The following is an 8,567-nucleotide window of genomic DNA, read 5'->3' as shown; positions in this document are numbered from 1 at the left end:
CAGTAGATGATATCGAGTACAGTATATACATATGAGATAAGTATGTAAACCAAGTGGCATAGTTAAAGTGGCTAGTGATACATGTATTACATAAGGATGCAGTCGATGATATAGAGTACAGTATCAACGTATGCATATGAGATGAACAATGTAGGGTAAGTAACATTATATAAGGTAGCATTGTTTAAAGTGGCTAGTGATATATTTACATAATTTCCCATCAATTCCCATGATTAAAGTGGCTGGAGTAGAGTCAGTGTCATTGACAGTGTGTTGGCAGTAGCCACTCAATGTTAGTGGTGGCTGTTTAACAGTCTGATGGCCTTGAGATAGAAGCTGTTTTTCAGTCTCTCGGTCCCAGCTTTGATGCACCTGTACTGACCTCGCCTTCTGGATGACAGCGGGGTGAACAGGCAGTGGCTCGGGTGGTTGATGTCCTTGATGATCTTTATGGCCTTCCTGTAGCATCGGGTGGTGTAGGTGTCCTGGAGGGCAGGTAGTTTGCCCCCGGTGATGCGTTGTGCAGACCTCACTACCCTCTGGAGAGCCTTACGGTTGAGGGCGGTGCAGTTGCCATACCAGGCGGTGATACAGCCCGCCAGGATGCTCTCGATTGTGCATCTGTAGAAGTTTGTGAGTGCTTTTGGTGACAAGCCGAATTTCTTCAGCCTCCTGAGGTTGAAGAGGCGCTGCTGCGCCTTCCTCACGATGCTGTCTGTGTGAGTGGACCAATTCAGTTTGTCTGTGATGTGTATGCCGAGGAACTTAAAACTTGCTACCCTCTCCACTACTGTTCCATCGATGTGGATGGGGGTGTTCCCTCTGCTGTTTCCTGAAGTCCACAATCATCTCCTTAGTTTTGTTGACGTTGAGTGTGAGGTTATTTTCCTGACACCACACTCCGAGGCCCTCACCTCCTCCCTGTAGGCCGTCTCGTCGTTGTTGGTAATCAAGCCTACCACTGTTGTGTCGTCCGCAAACTTGATGATTGAGTTGGAGGCGTGCATGGCCACGCAGTCGTGGGTGAACAGGGAGTACAGGAGGGGGCTCAGAACGCACCCTTGTGGGGCCCCAGTGTTGAGGATCAGCGGGGAGGAGATGTTGTTGCCTACCCTCACCACCTGGGGGCGGCCCGTCAGGAAGTCCAGTACCCAGTTGCACAGGGCGGGGTCGAGACCCAGGGTCTCGAGCTTGATGACGAGCTTGGAGGGTACTATGGTGTTGAATGCCGAGCTGTAGTCGATGAACAGCATTCTCACATAGGTATTCCTCTTGTCCAGATGGGTTAGGGCAGTGTGCAGTGTGGTTGAGATTGCATCGTCTGTGGACCTATTTGGGCGGTAAGCAAATTGGAGTGGGTCAAGGGTGTCAGGTAGGGTGGAGGTGATATGGTCCTTGACTAGTCTCTCAAAGCACTTCATGATGACGGATGTGAGTGCTACGGGCGGTAGTCGTTTAGCTCAGTTACCTTAGCTTTCTTGGGAACAGGAACAATGGTGGCCCTCTTGAAGCATGTGGGAACAGCAGACTGGTATAGGGATTGGTTGAATATGTCCGTAAACACACCGGCCAGCTGGTCTGCGCATGCTCTGAGGGCGCGGCTGGGGATGCCGTCTGGGCCTGCAGCCTTGCGAGGGTTAACACGTTTAAATGTCTTACTCACTTCGGCTGCAGTGAAGGAGAGACCGCATGATTCCGTTGCAGGCCGTGTCAGTGGCACTGTATTGTCCTCAAAGCGGGCAAAAAGTTATTTAGTCTGCCTGGGAGCAAGACATCCTGGTCCGTGACTGGGCTGGGTTTCTTCCTGTAGTCCGTGATTGACTGTAGACCCTGCCACATACCTCTTGTGTCTGAGCCGTTGAATTGAGATTCTACTTTGTCTCTGTACTGGCGCTTAGCTTGTTTGATAGCCTTGCGGAGGGAATAGCTGCACTGTTTGTATTCAGTCATGTTACCAGACACCTTGCCCTGATTAAAAGCAGTGGTTCGTGCCTTCAGTTTCACACGAATGCTGCCATCAATCCACGGTTTCTGGTTAGGGAATGTTTTAATCGTTGCTATGGGAACGACATCTTCAACGCACGTTCTAATGAACTCGCACACCGTATCAGCGTATTCGTCAATGTTGTTGTCTGACGCAATACGAAACATCTCCCAGTCCACGTGATGGAAGCAGTCTTGGAGTGTGGAGTCAGCTTGGTCGGACCAGCGTTGGACAGACCTCAGCGTGGGAGCTTCTTGTTTTAGTTTCTGTCTGTAGGCAGGGATCAACAAAATGGAGTCGTGGTCAGCTTTTCCGAAAGGGGGCGGGGCAGGGCCTTATATGCGTCGCGGAAGTTAGAGTAACAATGATCCAGGGTCTTTCCACCCCTGGTTGCGCAATCAATATGCTGATAAAATTTAGGGAGTCTTGTTTTCAGATTAGCCTTGTTAAAATCCCCAGCTACAATGAATGCAGCCTCCGGATAAATCGTTTCCAGTTTGCAGAGAGTTAAATAAAGTTCGTTCAGAGCCATCGATGTGTCTGCTTGGGGGGATATATACGGCTGTGATTATAATCGAAGAGAATTCTCTTGGTAGATAATGCGGTCTACATTTGATTGTGAGGAATTCTAAATCAGGTGAACAGAAGGATTTGAGTTCCTGTATGTTTCCTTCATCACACCATGTCACGTTGGCCATAAGGCATACGCCCCCGCCCGTCTTCTTACCAGAGAGATGTTTGTTTCTGTCGGCGCGATGCGTGGAGAAACCCGCTGGCTGCACCGCTTCGGATTGCGTCTCTCCAGTGAGCCATGTTTCCGTGAAGCAGAGAACGTTACAGTCTCTGATGTCCCTCTGGAATGCTACCCTTGCTCGGATTTCATCAACCTTGTTGTCAAGAGACTGGACATTGGCAAGAAGAATGCTGGGGAGTGGTGCACGATGTGCCCGTCTCCGGAGTCTGACCAGAAGACCGCTTCGTTTCCCTCTTTTTCTGAGTCGTTTTTTTTTTTTTTGGTCGCTGCATGTGATCCACTCGGTTACACTGGTTGTAAGGCAGAACTCAGGATCCGCATCGCGAAAAACATATTCTTGGTCGTACTGATGGTGAGTTGACGCTGATCTTATATTCAGTAGTTCTTGTCGGCTGTATGTAAAGAAACCTAAGATGACCTGGGGTACTAGTGTAAGAAATAACACGTAAAAAACAAAAAACTGCATAGTTTCCTAGGAACGCGAAGCGAGGCGGCCATCTCTGTCGGCGCCGGAAGTTTACACTGTAACGCAGTAAAATCTTTGAAATTGTGGCATTTATATATTTTTGTTCAGTGTATTTTCCCTTCAAAAATCACTAAAATCTCAATTTCACAGCTATTTCTTAAGAGAAAAAATATCTCCCGGGGGGAGAATTGGGGTAGGGAGCCAGCCCCTGAACTTCCCTAGAAGGGTGTTGACACTGGAACCCCCCAATATGCAACACAGTTATTGACTTTGTATTTGTAGTCAATTTAGTTGTTGTCAGCTGTCACAGAGACAGATCACAATCTTTATTCTAGGTCTAGCGGAGATCTGTATATAAAGTGACATGGCAGGGCAAAAAAGCATCAAACGAAGCACTTAGACCACTCATACTGTAGAACAGCTGAGGCAGGCATTATTAACATTGCACTTAAGCGCTCGTAATCTAAGGTTTTTGGAAACAGCTTGGAGGATTAACGATGCTCCTACGAAAATTCTAACGATGAACTTAGCCTTAAGATGCTTTTGGAAAATTGGGCCCTGGGCCCTAAGATCTGGTGCAACCAATTACCTTCAGAAGTCACATAATTAGTTAAATAAAGTCCACCTGTGTGCAATCTAAGCATCACATGATCTGTCACATGATCTCAGTATATATACACCTGTTCTGAAAGGCCCCAGAGTCTGCAACACCACTAAGCTGAGGGCACCACCAAGCAAGTGGCACCATGAAGACCAAGGAGCTCTCCAAACAGGCCAGGTGCAAAGTTGTGGAGAAGTACAAATCAGAGTTGGGTAATAAAAAAATATCAGAAACTTTGAACATCTCACAGAGCACTATTAAATCCATTATTAAAAAATGGAAAGAATATGCCATCACAACAAACCTGCCATGAGAGGGCCGCCCACCAAAGCTCAGACCAGGCAAGGAGGGCTTTAATCAGAGAGGCAACAAAGAGACCAAAGATAACCCTGAAGGAGCTGCAAAGCTCCACAGTGGAGATTGGAGTATCTGTCCATAGGACCACTTTAGGACCAGCCGTACACTCCACAGAGCTGGGCTTCACGGAAGAGTGGCCAGAAAAAAGCCATTGCTTAAAAGAAAACAGTAAGTAAACACGTTTGGTGTTCTCTAAAAGGCATGTGGGAGACTCCCCAAACATATGGAAGAAGGTACTCTGGTCAGATAAGACTGAAATTGAGCTTTTTGGCCATCAAGGAAAATGCTATGTCTGGCGCAAACCCCAACATCATAGCCCCAAGAACACCATCCCCACAGTGAAGCATGGTGGTGGTAGCATCATGCTGTGGTGATGTTTTTCCATCGGCAGGGACTGGGAAACTGGTCAGAATTGAAGGAATGATGGATGTCGCTAAATACAGGGAAATTCTTGAGGGAAACCTGTTTCAGTCTTCTAGAGATTTGAGACTGGGACGGAGGTTCACCTTCCAGCAGGACAATGGCCTTAAGCATACTGCTAAAGCAACACTCGAGTGGTTTAAGGGGAAACATTTAAATGTCTTGGAATGACCTAGTCAAAGCCCAGACCTCAATCCAATTGAGAAACTGTGGTATGACTTAAAGATTGCTGTACACAAGCGGAACCCATCCAACTTGAAGGACCTTGAGCAATTTTGCCTTGAAGAATGCCAAGCTTATAGAGACATTCCCAAGAGACTTGCAGCTGTAATTGTTGCAAAAGGTGGCTCTACAAAGTATTGACTTTGGGGGCGGTGAATAGTTATAGACCCTTAAGTTGTCCGTTTTTTTGTTTTATTTCTTGTTTGTTTCACAATAAAAAATAATTTGCATCTTCAAAGTGGTAGGCATGTTGTGTAAATCAAATAACTCATATCCCCAAAAAATATATTTTAATTCCAGGTTATAAGGCAACAAAATAGGAAAAATGCCAAGGGGGTGAATACTTTCACAGGCCACTGTAAGGGTTAGTTAGACAAGGGTGAAATAAACAGCAAAAACAGAGAGCAAGAGAGTGAGAGGATGGGAAAAACTGAGAATGAGCGAAAGAAAGAGAAAAGCAACATGCACACTGTCTCTCTTGCTCCGTTCTGTTTAGTCTGTTACTAGGCAACACCTGCAGGCATGGGCTAAATAAAGCCTTGCACCAGCCACTCACCCCCTCCTTCACCCCCCTTTTCTATCTACATCCTTCATGCCTTTCTCCCTTACTCTACCCATCTCTCAGCGCCATACTCTCTAACCTCATCTTATTCTCCCTCACCCCATTCCCTCCATTCCTCTCCCTCTGCCTCCTTTTCTTGCCCCAGCTCAGCTTCATATCCACCCTGAGCCAAAAGCAGAGGAGATATCCACAGCACAGGCCTTGAACCTGCAGAGCTACCTTGACTGTGTGTGATGTTCTACCATGAACCCAGAACACATTCACACTGACAGTCTGCTCCCTTTCTTTCTGATGGTGATTTATGTAAAATGACTATGAGAGAGTGAGTAAGATCAAATAAGATAGAGGTAAACCCTGTGGAATCACTACAGGAAATAAACCCTATCACCATGGAGACTACTTAGCAACAGGCACCAGAGATTCTAAACAATTACTTCCCACTGGGCACAGATGTCAATTCAATGTTGGTTCACTGTAATTTCATTGAAATGACGTGGAAACATTGATTCAACCAGTATGTGCCCAGTGGGCTGTGATTATCCTAATGACATTACAGAGACCTGTTTTAGAGCATTTAGTTCAGAGTTATGGTCTCTGTAGAGCAGACAATGCAGAGAATTTGTATTTTAGGGGTTAAAACCAAATTCTGTCTTTTCTAGGACAGTTGGAAAACTAAAGCTGCCAAACGAAAGACAGGCAAATCCATGAAATCTGTACCCTCACACTGCAGGAGCCAGAGATGTGTTTTATAAAGGTCTTAGTATAGGTGAATGTAAGTAAGTGTGTGGACTAAAAGCATTTTGCTTTTCTAAATGTCTGAGTTAGCCTGTAGACACACGTGTGTGTGCGCTGAGTGAGATTTGGTTTAATTCAAACATGAAACAAACTCTATCCACAAATGCCAACACCCAATGTGAATCTGTATGTGTGTGTTGTGTAAGGGCTTTTATTATATAATCCCAGAGATAGACACATATCCGCGAGCCGAGGCTTTGCATTCAGAGAGCATGAAGCAGGTAACAGCAGCGGATTTGAGAGGAGGAGGAGGAGAGGGGAGGAAGAAGAGGAAAGGAGTGGAGAGGATGAGGAGTAAAAGCAAGAGGGTGGAAGGAGGTTGGGTAATCAAAGAGGGGTGAGATGAGGAGACGGTCCACTTGATTGATAGGTTCTAGATTGATGGTTCAGTCTAAAGAAAACAAGTGATGGATCAAACAATGTAATGAAGTGCACTAGATAGGGAATAGCGTGTCAAGACAGTCATTGAAATACTAACGTAAGATGAAGTACACTGGTCTCGAGTATTTACAGTAACTGAGGTTTTAGAGTTTCAAATAGCAAACACGTGGAATGTCTAGGTCCTGAAAGACCGTTTGATTAAAGTGACCGTCTGGAACATTTAAAGTCCAGAGCTTGAAGAGGAGGCCTACTCTAAAAGTCCAGTTGACAGAGAGCTAGAGAGAAATGGATAAACAAAGGTGTGAGGAGAAAGAACAGCAGAGGAAGGTAACAGGATAAATAGAGAGGAGGTAGAGAAAGCAGGAATGAAGGCACTGTAGGCAGAGTGAGAAAGGTACAAGGAGGAGTAGAGTGAATGATGTGTTCCTACCAGGGAGCATGTCATTATGGTATTAGTGAGTTGGCACAGAGAGCTGCAGCTGAAAGGCACTGGGCATCACTCACTCTGACAGAGCAGAGCAGAGCAGGGGGTACACACACACGGTTACAGCCTAAGCTTTCTCTCTCATCTGTTTAATACTCTGAAACTCCACACATCAACGACAACTGGTCGGCATACAGTACGACACCCTGTTTCCTGGTGCACTACCTTCGAACCTAATTGGTAATATGGTGTCATATTACCAATGTAAGGTCTACACAACAGGTGTAGTTGACCTTACAGTGAAATGCTTACTTACAAGCCCTTAACAAACAATGCAGTTAAGAAAATGGAAATATAACAAATAATTAAGGAGCAACAATAAAATAACAGTAGCGAGGCTACACAGGGGGTTCTGGTACAGAGTCAATGTGCGGGGGCTTCGGTTAGTCGAGGTAGTTGAGGTAATATGTAAATTGACTATGCATGGATAATAAACAGAGTAGCAGCAGCGTAAAAATGGGGGGTGGGATGGGGACAATGCAAATAATCCGGGTAGCCATTTGATTAACTGTTCAAGAGTCTTATGGCTTTGGGGTAGAAGCTGTTAAGAAGCCTTTTGGACCTAGACTTGGCGCTCTGGTACTACTTGCCATGTGGTAGCAGAAAGAACAGTCTATGACTAGGGTGGCTGGAGTCCTTGGCAATTTTTTGTGCCTTCCTCTAACACCGCCTGGTATACAGGTCCTGGATGGCAGGAAGCTTGGCCCCAGTGATGTACTGGGCCCTATGCACTACCCTCTGTAGTGCCTTGCGGTCGGAGGCCGTGCAGTTGCCATACCAGGCGGTGATGCAACCAGTCAGAATGCTCCCGATGGTGCAGCTGTAGAACGTTTTGAGGATCTGAGGACCCATGCCACATCTTTCCAGTCTCCTGAGGGGAAATGGGTGTTGTCCTGCCCTCTTCACGACTGTCTTGGTGTGTTTGGACCATGATAGTTAATTGGTGATGTGGACACCAAGGAACTTGAAGCTCTCAACCTGCTCCACTACAGTCCCGTCGATAAGAATGGGGGCGTGCTCAGTCCTCCTTTTTATGTTTTCCACAATCATCTCCTTTGTCTTGATCACGGTGAGGAAGAGGTTGTTGTCCTGGCACCACACGGCCAGGTCTCTGACCTCCTCCCTATAGGCTGCCTCATCATTGCCGGTGATCAGGCCTACCACTGTTGTGTCATCTGCAAACTTAATGATGGTGTTGGAGTCTTGCTTGGCCATGCAGTCATGGGTGAACAGGGAACACAGGAGGGGATTGAGCACCCCCCCCTGAGGGGCCCCTGTGTTGAGGATCAACATGGCAGATGTGTTGTTACCTACCCTTACCACCAGGGGGCAGCCCATCAAGATGTCCAGGATCCATTTGCAGAGGGAGGTGTTTCGTCCCAGGGTCCTTAGTTTAGTAATTAGCTTTGAGGGCACTATGGAGCTGAATACTGAGTTGTAGTCAATGAATATCATTCTCACGTAGGCGTTCCTTTTGTCCAGGTGGGAAAGGGCAGTGCAATAGAGATTGCATCATCTGTGGAACTGTTGAGGCAGTATGC

This window comes from Oncorhynchus tshawytscha, unplaced genomic scaffold (assembly GCF_018296145.1).
Source record: "Oncorhynchus tshawytscha isolate Ot180627B unplaced genomic scaffold, Otsh_v2.0 Un_scaffold_1528_pilon_pilon, whole genome shotgun sequence".
Taxonomy (NCBI): Eukaryota; Metazoa; Chordata; class Actinopteri; order Salmoniformes; family Salmonidae; genus Oncorhynchus; species Oncorhynchus tshawytscha.
This window is presented reverse-complemented; position numbering follows the sequence as displayed.